The sequence below is a fragment of the Castor canadensis genome, chromosome 11 (genome assembly GCF_047511655.1).
Source record: "Castor canadensis chromosome 11, mCasCan1.hap1v2, whole genome shotgun sequence".
NCBI lineage: Eukaryota > Metazoa > Chordata > Mammalia > Rodentia > Castoridae > Castor > Castor canadensis.
In genome coordinates, this window is record NC_133396.1 from 133,000,316 (window position 1) to 133,013,575 (window position 13,260).

At 36.1% G+C, this 13,260-nt stretch overlaps 1 long non-coding RNA gene across 1 annotated transcript in view; it reads right to left on the reverse strand.

Annotated features, from left to right (window-relative positions):
* Positions 1 to 2,184: 2,184 nt before the first annotated feature.
* Positions 2,185 to 13,260, reverse strand: part of LOC141414123 (uncharacterized) — a 36,959-nt gene continuing 25,883 nt past the window's right edge. Inside the window, exons 5-6 of the long non-coding RNA XR_012439212.1 lie at positions 2,874 to 3,042; positions 2,185 to 2,306 (exon numbers count right to left, since the gene is read on the reverse strand). This is a non-coding gene — a long non-coding RNA (uncharacterized lncRNA). The remainder of the gene's footprint in view (positions 2,307 to 2,873; positions 3,043 to 13,260) is intronic.

Consider the following 13,260-nt stretch of genomic DNA (forward strand, 5'->3'; position numbering starts at 1 on the left):
AACAGGCAGTAATCCCACTGGAACAAGAAATAGTCTGCACTTCCATACAGAAACAGATATTCCATATAGGAACAATGTTAACTCTGTGAAAGGCACAGAGTTCAGTGGCACTGAACTCTGGCATGGTAAAGGCTCTTTGAATTTGCTAGAAGCATTTTAAGGCAGAATCTAGTGACTAGAGCAATTTGCAATCAATTGTTATTACCAATGATGAAAAATTATTAAATAACCATCAAGAAAACTACACAAAAGTTGCAGCAAAGAAAAGGTGGTTATTGACCACGTGTACTACTAACTGAAGATGTATTAAAAATTCAGACAAAAAGACTTCAGGGTGGAGCATAATGTTTTTGGAAGACACCTTTCCCTTCATCTCCAGCTGACAAAGCTGATGGTACCCACCAACATCTATTACATCCTCTCCCCGTCCTACAGGCAGAAGACTTCCCATCTACTTCTTCTTTGCTATGTTCAGGCGAAAATGTGGCATCTTCTTAAATGATGGCGAAGCCCAGGATGTCCTTTGAAACATGACACTCTGACAAGCTTCTCAGGATCTGCTGACCACACAATGGATTCCACTACTTGGGCTGAGTTGATGGTTTCTCATGAACGTATCCACTACAGGGATACCTACTCGGGTGAGATACATTGAATGCCAGCCACCCAGAATCTGCAGCACTGATTGTAGCAACGACACAAATCTGTCAGGGTTAGGTGGCTAATGTGAGTTCTAGGCTTCCAATTTGCGTCCTGATGTTGTGGGGTGTTCTTTCTAGCCTGTTTCTTACCAGTGTGAACCCAATCTCAATGTTCACTGCCGTAATTACCATCGGATGTATTTCCACTCTAGATTAATTCTGTACAAAAAAAGATAGTAGCAACATTGTGATTTAAAAAGTGAAGATTAAAGTTTCCCCATTGCATAAAATAATATAATGATTAATTTGGGGATCTATTTTTGTATATTTCTATTCACTATTCCCAAATAACTGTATGTGTGTGTTCCCCCATGTAAATGAGGAAAATTATCATAATCCAGAGGCAATCATCACCTTAATGATATTATTGTACTGGATGCTGGCAGAAAAATTATAAGCAACGTTTTGAAATCGGGGAGCTGTTATTCCAGATGTCTACATTGGAGAGGTCAGTGGACATTATTCAATTAGACAGATGCCAGCGAAAGTCTTATAAGCAGGAATTGTATTAGTTAAATGTATTTTTCCTTCTCACATCATATAGCATAATGTATTTAGTTAGGACAGGTTTGTAACATAATGCAATGAAGGAGAGTTTTCTCTCACACACACACGAGCATCTTTTTAAGTGATCAGCAAGGATCAGCATAGAGAAGCAAAGTATTCTAACAATGGACTTTCATTAATTTGCTGACCTTTTCATGCAACTCCAAAAAAGCAACCACGAGGTTAGTCACCTCTCCCCCATGTCTGCTTATGGCTGCAGTTCTAGGCACATGGCATAGACTCTAACTCAGCTTCTTGATTTGTAAAATGAGTTCCTGCTAGGCAAAGTCATTTTCGTTGAGGCAGTTTATCCTAGTAAGGACAGAATTTCAGCAGCTGGTCAGAAAAATTGTTATTTTGATTTTGTTCTGTTGACTCATTATCAATGATAGAAAAACTTCAGATTTTGAGCATCAGTTTACTCATCTGTATTAAGCAGAAATAATCTTTGATATTTCCTCCTCTAGAAGTACCCCAAATGACACTGAATTTTTACTAAATATGTTATCAGGTAATGAGATAATAACATCCCTTATTTCAGATGGGGTGTCGTGACTCATGCCTATAATCCTAGCACCCAGGAAGCTGAGGCAGAAAGATTGTGAGTTCAAAGCCAGCATGGGCTACATTCTGAGATCCTGTCACACAAATAATCATAACCTTAACTTCTGTTGCAATTATTTTGGGGGAGGGGGTGGATATTATTTTTTAGATTTTTTTTTGTTTTGTTCTATTTGAAAATCTACCACAAATTATGTTCAAATTTAAAGAACTATTCTCTAGAGTTGGCTTCTTTAGACAGAGAACAAGAAAGAGGCAGGAAAGTAACACTACCTCTATTCTCCCTAGAAATCAGCAAAAAGAGGACAAATGCAGACCCCAAATTCTTATAATAAACACACAAGGAATGTTCAAATTCTTTTATTGTTCTGAAACTGTCAAGTATTAAATGATGCCTGAAATAAATGCAATGGGTAAAGAGGAAAATTTTACAGGGCTGAGAGTGTAGCTCAGAGGGCTTGCCTGGCATGTGCAAGACCCTGGATTCAATCCTCAACACTGCAAAAAAATAAAACAAAACAAATGTTATAAAATAGGTAATGAAATATTTTAATAATTAGATGCAATCTATTTTAAATTTTTTAAGATTTTTCTGTGACAAAGTTCAACTACTTCCTTCATAACTTTTCTGTGTAGTTATCTTAAAGTTTTCAAACCAAAATAAAGTGAAATGTGTTAACAAAATGTGTTAAATGAAAAAGTGTTAGAATTAAGTACACAAATTTAAATTTGTTGCAAGAAGCAATAATGCAATATATTAATACTTTTTTTGACTGTGTTAGTTGTTTGTTGAAGGGAAGTGCCTTGCAGAACTTTAAATTGCCAAGAAATGCTGTTTCTCACCTAATTTTTTTCTGAACAATGTCTAGGTACCATAAGATCCTATAAAATGAAGCTTCTTCTATCTTCCTTCCAACTCTGTTTCTTTTCTAAAGCATTCTATCCCGAAATAAATCTTATTTGAAACACTTTTTGGCTACATTATTAAAGCCAAATATGGATTTAACTCCTGCTTATTTCTGTGTTGTTCCTAGTAGGGGATAGGGCAGAAACAGTGGCTTGTACTTCTCTTCTGGATGTCTGCAGTCACTCGGTGGCATCACATGGCAGTCTGAAGCTTCGAGAGCACTCCACTGCAAGCAGAAGCAGCAGAGCCATGGTGTCCAAATATCTCCCTGGGAAGGCAAAGCTCAGGCCACACAAGGTGAGGTGTTTGGAGACCAGGTACATTTTTCTAGAGGTGAACAGGAGTAGAGCTTTTGTAAAAAGGAGATTCAAAGAGGTTCCAGATATATTAAACAGATTCAACTGCTTGTTTGGAAATGATCTTTGCTCTGCCAGATACTATCTACTTTGCCTTAAAATATGGATCACTTTGACTCTAATTCTTATAATCAAAAGGACATGGTCATTATTTCTGTTAGTAAATAGATGTTTTATATTAAGAGTGTGTGTGTGGAGTCACAAAAGCTCAGATTTGTATCCTGGCACAGTCGATTAATGATGTGATTTGAGGAGTGTACTGTCCACATTTCAGTTTCTGTTCTTAAAAACAATCTTAGTAACTATTTCATAGAACTACTCTAAAGATTCACTGAGGACTAGGGAGGTAGGTTAGTGGCAGAGCACTTGCCCAGCATGAATTGTGGTTTGATCCCTGGCCCTGCAAGAACAGGAAAAGAGTCACTAGAAAGTCCGTGTAAAGTACTTAGGACATTTTGGTGAATGATTACATTAGGAGAGCTGTGCCAATTTCCATAGACAGACTTTTCTGTTTAGATCCTTTGGTTAATATAGAGGGCTCAGCTTACATTTCTTTTTTTTTTTTTTTTAATATTGTTGTGCTGGATGAGGGTACCTTGTGGCATTTACAAAAGTTCTTATAATATATCAAATATATCATATTTGAATTCACCCTTTCTACCTTTCTCCTTCATCCTCCTCCACCCATTCCTGGAATAATTTCAACAGGTCTCATTTTTCCATTTACATTCATGTGTATATAGTATTTGCATTATGCTCATCCTCCCACACTCTTTCCCCACATCTTCCCCCATCCCACTGGTACCAACCCCCCCAGGCAGAACCTGTTCCATCCTCTGGTTCTCCAATTTTGTAAAAGAAAACAAAATGAAGTGACATTTTTGATTGTTTAAGATAGCTGCACAGGGGGTTTCCTTGTGGTACTTCCATGTATATAAGTGCTATGGCCTGAATTGGTTCATCGGCTTACATTTCTGCACTTTATTATTGTTCAATGCTATCTACTCTGATCATCTGGCCATATCTGAGAATTAGTTGCAACTAACCAGTAAATTCCCAGAGTGACAGAAAGTGTTCATTTGTAAGCACAATTATTTACCTCCCTCTGATTTTGTGCTACTGGATTTGGCATCTGAGAGTTCCCCAGGAGCACCTGTAAAGGCCATAAGCAATAAACCAGGGAACCTCCCAAGGTACTCCTGGATCAGCCCAGTGCTGTAAAGCAGCAACTATCATGAACATCTTTGATTACATCTACAGAGCTGTGCCTGTCCCAGACTAGTTCATGGGCATGGCTGACTTAGTCACTAAAGGAACCAACCACTGCCATAAAATGCTCCCCAGAGAATCAAATAAACTGTAAAATGCCATGGAGCAGACACTGAGCTGCTTAAATATCTACAACCCAAGGTTTTGATTCTCAAGCAACTTCTGAAGTCTTTGACATGAAGCAACCTATGACTGTTTCACAACACAGGTTTGATTACACAGGTGCTCTTGTAGTACAATGTGTAGAATGAGTTCCTTAACGAGCAGGTGGGCCCATGTGCAACTTCAACCTCTCCTGGCTTTATTTTTCTCTTGCTACTCTCATGTATACCTTTCTTTTGATCAAGGGTTTGAAAAGGGTGACAGTATTTTTGGTCATTCTAATTTTTATGATTTTTATAAAAATTATACCTCTAAATTAGGAAATTCAAGAAGATTTGGGGTATATTATTCAGGAGTGTCAAGTATACACTATATTTGTTCTTCCTAAGGTCAGGGATTTTAGAAGGCACTATGAAAGCACTGTTTCCAAACCACTTCTGGTTCCTAATATTGAAATATGGGGTCCTAATGTGAGCACTTTCACCTAAAATAATCATTTGTTTTAAGCTGTTGATATTAATATGATGCTACTTCTACAAAATACAATGCAAATAAAGCTAAGACTATAAGCATAACTAAGACATTTTTTGTTTACTGAATAGAAATGCATCTCTCATATATGACAATGTAGCCTAAGCTGAGACTGCTTACACAAGGAGATAAGATGGAGTTCAATATTTTGTAGGGTTTTTAAATACTGTTTAAACATAATTTTAAATATTAACTTATCTCAGTCTTATGCCGTTTTAATGGAATATTTTCATATTATATATCAGTCTGAGTTTCTTTGTGACTCTATTGAATAGTCATGAGAAGCCCAGGCTCTTTTTCTCCTGGTGCTTTACCATACTAGGGAGCTGGCTTCATCCATATGGTCCAGAACAGCTCACCACTAGGTCCCTATCCCTACCAGCGGGAAGGAGTAAAGAAGAAGGGAATGAAGTGCTCCATCTCTTCAAACATAGAAATGGCCCATGTTATATTTGTTTCTATCACATTGGCCAGAACTTAGTCACCTTGTCACCTGGTCCATTTGGATGGCTGGAAATACAACCTTTACTTTTACTATGAAAGATGTTGAGGGAAGACCCAACTGACTGCCCACAGCATGACTGCGATTTCAAATGCCAAAAATTGAACGTCATTTACAATAGACACATTTTCAGATGCTTTATTTTAACAATTATCTGCATAGTTTTAATTTTACACATAATAAAAGGGAATACATGGGGATGATTTGGAGTTTATTAAATATTCTTGATTTCAGGAACCAGAAATGTTGGCCCATTTCTCTTAGTAGTCTAGGGCTCATTTGTTGGTGTCATTGTGCTTCTCAGCCTCCTTATCACCATGAGTATTACTTGCTTTTTTGGGTCCCAATTTCTTTACAATAATGAAGATTAGAGAACTAGTTCATGGGCGTTTGGAATATGAAAGGACGATAGATATGTTTAACATGTAACTCAAATGTTGGAATGACCCACTCTGAGTACATCTTGAACGTCAGAACAATTTGTGACTCATACATATCTTGATGCTTTCTACACATTCAATCCTCAACAAATGACGTGAATTCTGTACATCTTACCCAGCTTGTGACTTCAATATGTACCCCATAAAGATAATGTACAAATACTAAAGCAGCGTTTATCTTCATACACTTCTGCCACTGAACTTCCTTCTACCCCGTGCTCTGCCCCAAATTCATTTCTAGAAAGTATCTGAGGAGGCTTAGTAATAAGTAAAATATATAAATATGAAACACTTATAAAGCGAAGTATCAAAAAGGAAAAGTAAATGTAGTAAAAATTATAAAGTTTAAAGGCAAGAGGAAGGAAATCTGTTAGATAAGATAAGGAGGAATGAATGTGAGTAATAGTTACACAATTCTCTGGCAAAACATCAGAAGTGAAATTTAGTGTTTATGGAAATGCTCTTAATAAATAAATTTGGCAAAAAGCCTTTTACCGTTTTTAGAACAAACTTACAATTCTGGTTTTGTTTGTTGTTAATGAACACTGTATAGGTTGATGCTCATACTTAATAAAGAAGTTAAAAAATTCTGCCCACTGTGTCTAATAAAAGTAACAAAAGCTATCGTACAATAAGAAAAAGTCTTTACACACAGACACACACACTATACACACACACACTATAAATAAAATGCAGCAAAATCAGATTATTATCAATAATTGTAATTACAACTCTAATGCTGTGGTCAGTTTCTTCTTACCAAAACCCACATTTTATTTTTACTTTTACTTTAGAGGGAAAAACAAAAAGTTAAGGGTGTGTGTGGAGAAAGGCTGGTCTCCATGCAACATTCCACTCATGTGAACAATGCAGATTTGACAAGCTGTGACTTCTTGTTCACCAGGTGGGAAAAGGTGTGGTAACCCATCTGCTTAATGTGACTTTAATTCTTTCTTCTCTTTTCTTCTTAAATGACCTTGAGAAGAAATTTCACAACCTTTTAACTTTTTTTCTTCATGAATAGATGTTTCTTAAATGGTATAACAACATCTTTACTATTTTTTATAGTGGCTCTAATTTTTGTTTTTGTTTTAGTTTAAAATAGTTTACTCCACTTTAGATTGTATTATTGTTTTTAAACTGGTACAGTAAAGTATTCAGTGATTAACCAAAATCAAACAGCCTAAATCTCCATTTTTTTTTCATTTAAAAAATGTGTATTAAGGATCTTCTGTGCAGTATTTTAATGTGTTCTTGGATTGTTCCTACCCCAGTTATCATCTGGTACATGGTGCTACCACCCGCCCATTCTCTGAGGCCAACCTCATTACTAATATCTTTAAGTCTTATCTTTCTCTTATACCCACCTCTTAACACCCAAAAATTAGGTCACTGTGGCTTTCAATGCATATCCTAAATCAGTAGTTTCTCACCCTTTCCATACTGAATCCCTTATATGGCACTACTGGGAAAGTCTCCAGGCAGAGCCACTTACTTACTTCCCTTGTCCCTCCCTATAGTTTTTTTTTTCTTTCAGTGATTTTTTGAAAAGCATAAATGGCCCATCCCTGCTAAAAACTCTGCAGTTGTTTCTCACTTCTAATTGTAGTAAAACCCTCATTCCTTAGTCTGCCTATGGATCCTGTAAGAACCGACAGACTGCTGTCTTTCTGAACTCGTCTATTATCACCCCCTTACCTATTCAACTCATTTCTAGAATTTCTACCTCCATATGTGACTCAAACACACAAAGCTTATTTCTTTCGTGGGGCCTTTGCACCTTTGCTTTTTCTATCTAAATTATTTTCCCCAAGATGACAGCCTGGCTTGCCCCTTTTTTTCCTTTAGATCTGAACTCTAAGGTAACCCTCTCAGAGAAATCTTCTCTAGCTACTCCAAAGGTTGGAAGACTCACATTCAATAAGTAATATTGCACACAATGTGATACAAATTTTCATAACTCCATGGGGTCTTAAAATATTGATTTTCAGTTGTGTGGATTTACGAGTTGAAGAGACTAGGAGATTGCAGTTAAATGCTGAAGCGAAGCACGGTATTGTGGAAAGAGCATGTTTAAAGAAAAACTGTTTGGCCTTAAGTATTTGTCCTGTCACTTAATAACGTTATGACTTAAGAAAATTACTTAACACATTCTGAGATGTTTTTCTCTTCTGCAAAAGGTGCATGTAATATTAAAACTACGAGTTTGTTGTAAGAATTATGAAAATAATATGTGCACCTGGAATATAGTAGCTCCTTAGTGGTGCTAGATTTTTCTTTTTTTTTTTTTCTTTTATTCTCATATTTGACTTCAATGCACGTCACTTTAAGTATGTTTTAATTGCTTCTTTGAAGGAGGAAGTAACTAGTCCACAACCCTGTGGCTGGTTTCCAGTTATTCTATTAAAAATTATTCTATTAAAAGACATTTGTCAAAGTCACCACACCCAATTGAACTTCTAGACTGATTCACACTCAACATGAACAAGAAAGAGGGGGGTAACAAGAAAGAATGAAAAAATGAAAGGAAAGTAAAACAAAAGAAAGAAATAAAAGAGGGAGGAGGGATAGAGGAAGGAAGGAAGGAAAGACCTTTTTGGGTAGCCCAGAATTTTAAATATCTGAAAGTAATATGGATACTTCAAATTATATAAGAATGCACCTGTTTGTTCATTCAGTAAATATAAGTGTGGCACCAGGTACTGCTTCCAGTGGTACTGCATGTACTGTTATAAAGAAAGACAGACAAAACCCTCTGGTCTTAAGGAGCTTGCACTGTTTCCCTGTTCAATGCCTCACCTGAGAATCCAATCCCATTCTATCTATTGCCCTGGATTTCTTACCCCAAATGATAAACTTGGGGTGAGGGGTCTTGGGTACTATTTTGACATTTGTCCATCATTTACTACATGGCTTAGGGGTAGTGACAACTTCTCCATGCCTTAATTTCCAAGGCTTTGTAAATGGCTGTAGCCATTAAACTAAACTAAATAAAGCCTGGAGATACCACCACAAGTTACTACATAGTTAACTGCAACCTAACAGTGCATAACCTAACTAAAAGTCTAATTTAGGAGTATATTTTTATGCTAATTAGCTGTCCTTCAGCCAATCACAGCAGACTAGCTTTAGTCAGTTATAGGCAACCAATCAGACCATGTTCAAATAAGACAAGCTCCCAGCTTTAACCAATCAAGGTGTTTCTGGCCCTCACTTCCATTTCTTGTTCATCAGTGCTGCCTAGCCATGACAGCTGCCTGATTCCTGTACTTCTCCTTACCTAAATAAAGCCTATTAAATCTAATGTGTCTAATAGTTTTCTTTTAAGATATATACGGCCCCTACTGTTACAAAACATAATTCCATGATAATATGAGCCATTATACTGCCCTCTTATGTCAAATAGCTTATCATTTAACTACTCTTTATTTCCCACATTAATATTTAGAACTGAGTTAAAGAAAAGAAACTTGTTTAGAACATGAAAATCTTAGTTCTGTTTCTTTTACTATAAATGCTGGCCTATTATTTTCTTCACTAAACCTTATATTCTCACTAAAGTTTTCTAGATGTCAATGTGCATATGTTTGAGGGACATTGCAATGCCATGAATTTGCTGTCTTGTTCTCCAAAAACTAATCAAGAATTTCCATAAGATCAGTTGCCTGTCCTCATTTAAATAAAAACTAGATTTCCCAAACATACATTTATGATCATCATTACGGTTATCTTCGTCAATGTCACAATGTATCCGTTTGTTTCAGATGATTCATTCTATGCAGTTCAATGCATTCGCCACCATAGAGATCACTGCCAGGCAGGTGCTATATGACTCATTCTCTTAGGACTAAAGAATATATATATGCATATATATATATATATATATATAAATTTGGTATTCACATGGTATCCAGGTTACATCTTGATAACCATCTTGCAACTGAGCGGTAAAAATGGCAGATGGAATGTTATTGTTTTCCTTTCTCCTCCCCGTTTCCCTTTATTTCCTCACATTGTCAGATGGCCCCATCCATTCAGATGGCAAGACTGTTCTGAATGAAGGCAAGCCTGCACCTTTGGCGGCATCTCTCCAGTTCAATTAGGGAGCTTTAGCAGGGCTAATTAGCATTCCTCAGAGTTGGAGCTCTTTGAGTGACAGGTAACCATGGAGAGTCACACTCCTGTTGGTGAGCAGCAAGAATCTCGCTTTTCTTTTTAATTAAAAATTAGAATAAGCTTTAAAGAAAAAGCATAGCGTTTACTGGTGTATGTTGTTCGCCTGAGGTTTCTGTGCTGGAAAAGATAACAATAGTGTCAGAAGAAAACCGATGCAATTTCAAAAGGAATAGACAGAAATACCATGACAGTTAGACACAGGAAAAAATGCTTATTGTCCTTTCTGATAACAGATACCCCAAAGAAAATGCAAAAAGGCAAAAGATCATCTGTTCATGAGATTCTGCTTGTAGAATAATGCTATCCTCTTTAAAATTTGAGAAATATTCTTCCAATTACTAACAATGGTTTTTCTGACATTTAGAAAGTATAAGAATTAGGACTTTGCAATAGTGTATGCATTCATTACTGAATAATACATAGTTAGCAAATGTTGATTGCTGCTGATGAGAGATATAAAAACAAAACACAAAAGTACTAACAACCTATTTCAACCCTCAGAAAAACTGGAAAAATCCCCATATACCACAAATATTGGATTAATCTGGGAACTGATGTCAGCAGGCAATGTGTATCTTTCCAATAAAGTGAATATTGTAAGTAGGTCAGACAGGTAAGTTCAATATTGTTACCTTAGCTTGATAGTCCAGGCTCTGGGGAAGGAATGGACCAGAAATTTCATAACACTTTAAGAACATATCAGGATAATTTTCCTATTCAAAGTAAAGAATTTGGAGAATCAGAGGCAATTTTCATTTTCCTCAAAAGGAAAAGAGATTGCTATTTTTTTTTCAGTTCTGTTTCTTTTACTAAAAATTTAATTTTAACATGCCTCTCTTTTTCCTGTTTTGACCCAAAAGTAGAATTATTGTAAAAAAATTGTGTGGTGTTATTTCTGGCCAGCATTTTTGCCAGGAAGCTCTTCCAGTCTTATGAGAATAGTTGATCTTGTGGGCTTGCCAGTCTCAAGTCAGCTATGAAGATGGGGAGGGAATAAACCAAACTACAGTGAATTCTTCAATTGTTACTTTATGAGAAGAATCCACTAATAACCCAGAAGGATGAAAATCAGTTGCATTACTCTACATTCATACTTTTCCTTTGTTCACATTCCAAAAACTAGAGTTTTTCTTCTAAGGTATAGATTGAATGAAGGAATAAATTTTAGTTCCAAAAGACTTTCTCCCATAACATGTGAGCAATGGTTATTGCCCTTCATGTTAGGCATTTTAAACTTTATTTATTTTAATGCTTCATTAACAAACACAGTTTCTCAACTTTCAGGATTTGCACAAGAATTTGCCGTAAAGTAGACCACTCTCTCAAGTTTCATAAATCTAGCCTTAACAAATGTAGCTCATGAATGTAAATGTTAAAATACTAAGAACAATTACATGTAAAGAATCTCAAATTTATTTTATCTTTTTTCTGAAACTTAAACCCAATAGAACTCTCCTGCAGTTCAAAGACCATTCTTATTTAATAATATGAAGAGCTCTATTCTAAACCATTTCATTTTGAACCACACTGTATTTCAGCCATTATGGAAAGTGATGGCTACTAGTTTCATCTGTCACCCCCTTTGATATGAACTGGGTTCATAGATTAATAGAAATTAATTTTCTCGCTGATAGTGAAACCAAATTAGTAGAAATGTTTAACTGAACAGAAAATATCACACAAACAAACCCATCAAAACTCAACGCCCCATCATTCTGAATTTTTGGATATTTAGAACTCTTTTCATCCATTTTCAACCTTGAATATTTTCATAGGCTAATCATTTTTAGCTCTTCTGCCTACATTTTCCGTAGAAACTGAAAGAAAGAAATTTTGCCAGAATGAGTCGCTTTGTAATAGATTATACTTAATTAGTGAAAAGGAGATAGGAATGGCTCCAAAGTGTTTCATAGCTGATCTTTCATTGTTTTACATCTTTCTACTTCATGACTGTCTCTTCCTTACCATGAGAGAGAGAAGAAATTTGTTAACTATGGTTGCTACAATGTTTATGGTTACTAAAATTCTTGTGCAAATCTTGAAGCAGAAGGTGGCCAATGTCCGAATGTGACATATTTTGTTTGGTTTACCCTTTCCACAGTGATTCCCTACGATGACAGTCAGAAGCACAAGGCCTCCTGCTGGTGTAGGTTAATCCCATTTTACAGATGAAGAAACGGGGAGCACAGAGCACGAACTGGCACCCAGCTCATTAGTTTCAGTGCAAGAAGTGGAACTGAAATTCAAAACATGCAAAATTCCTTCAGCAACAAACTTCTCCTGAGGTAGTACCATGCCTTAGGGCCTTGTCATTGGATTCCACACAGTTTGTCATGAGTTGACTCATAGAATTGATTCACAGAGTCAACAAATGCACAGAAGCCCTGCCTTGCCACATCCTGTCAAAGACACCCTTCCGCCAGTCCCCAGACCTTGCTTACTTCAATGTATTGGTGACAATAGGACTTCCTAAACTGAGTCCCGCAGACCCAATGTTTGTCATGTTTTACCCTTGTGAATACTGTGACATTCTCACATTGTTTTTATGGATACTCAACATTTGCCTCTACTTCACTGTAAAAACATTACTCTTTTGGAAAGGCAGAAATCATTAGTCTTTTTGACCCTCTAAAATGCTATTATTTTCTATATTTCAACATCAATGAAGACAACATTTAAAAACTAAAGTAGTTAAAAATTTTAAAACAATGTCTTTCAACAAAAGGACAATTTATTGCAAAGCCAGTATGATATATCTTTAAAATGCATTTATTTTTTACTGTGCTATGTTGAAAATAATATGCTAGATTTTTTTTCTCTATTTAATCAAGCCAGGTAAGAGAAACTACAACATAAAAATTAAGACAATATTTCCACCCTGTGTAGAAAATACTATATTGTTAAGACATTTTGCTACTAAAGTTCTCTTTCCTTCAAATTTTTTAGTGTGCAAAATTATTTCTTCTGTGCATTTGTTAAGGTGGGATAGCTCCATGTGCTATGTCATAGGCTATATACAAAATACTATTTGGACCCCTATCTCCAAAGCGACCAGAGGAAAAAGAGCTGGAGGTGTGGCTCAAGTGGCAGAGCACCTAACTAGCAAGCACAAGGCCCTGAGCTCAAATCCCAGTACAGCCAAAACCAAAAAAAATTAAAAAGTATAAAG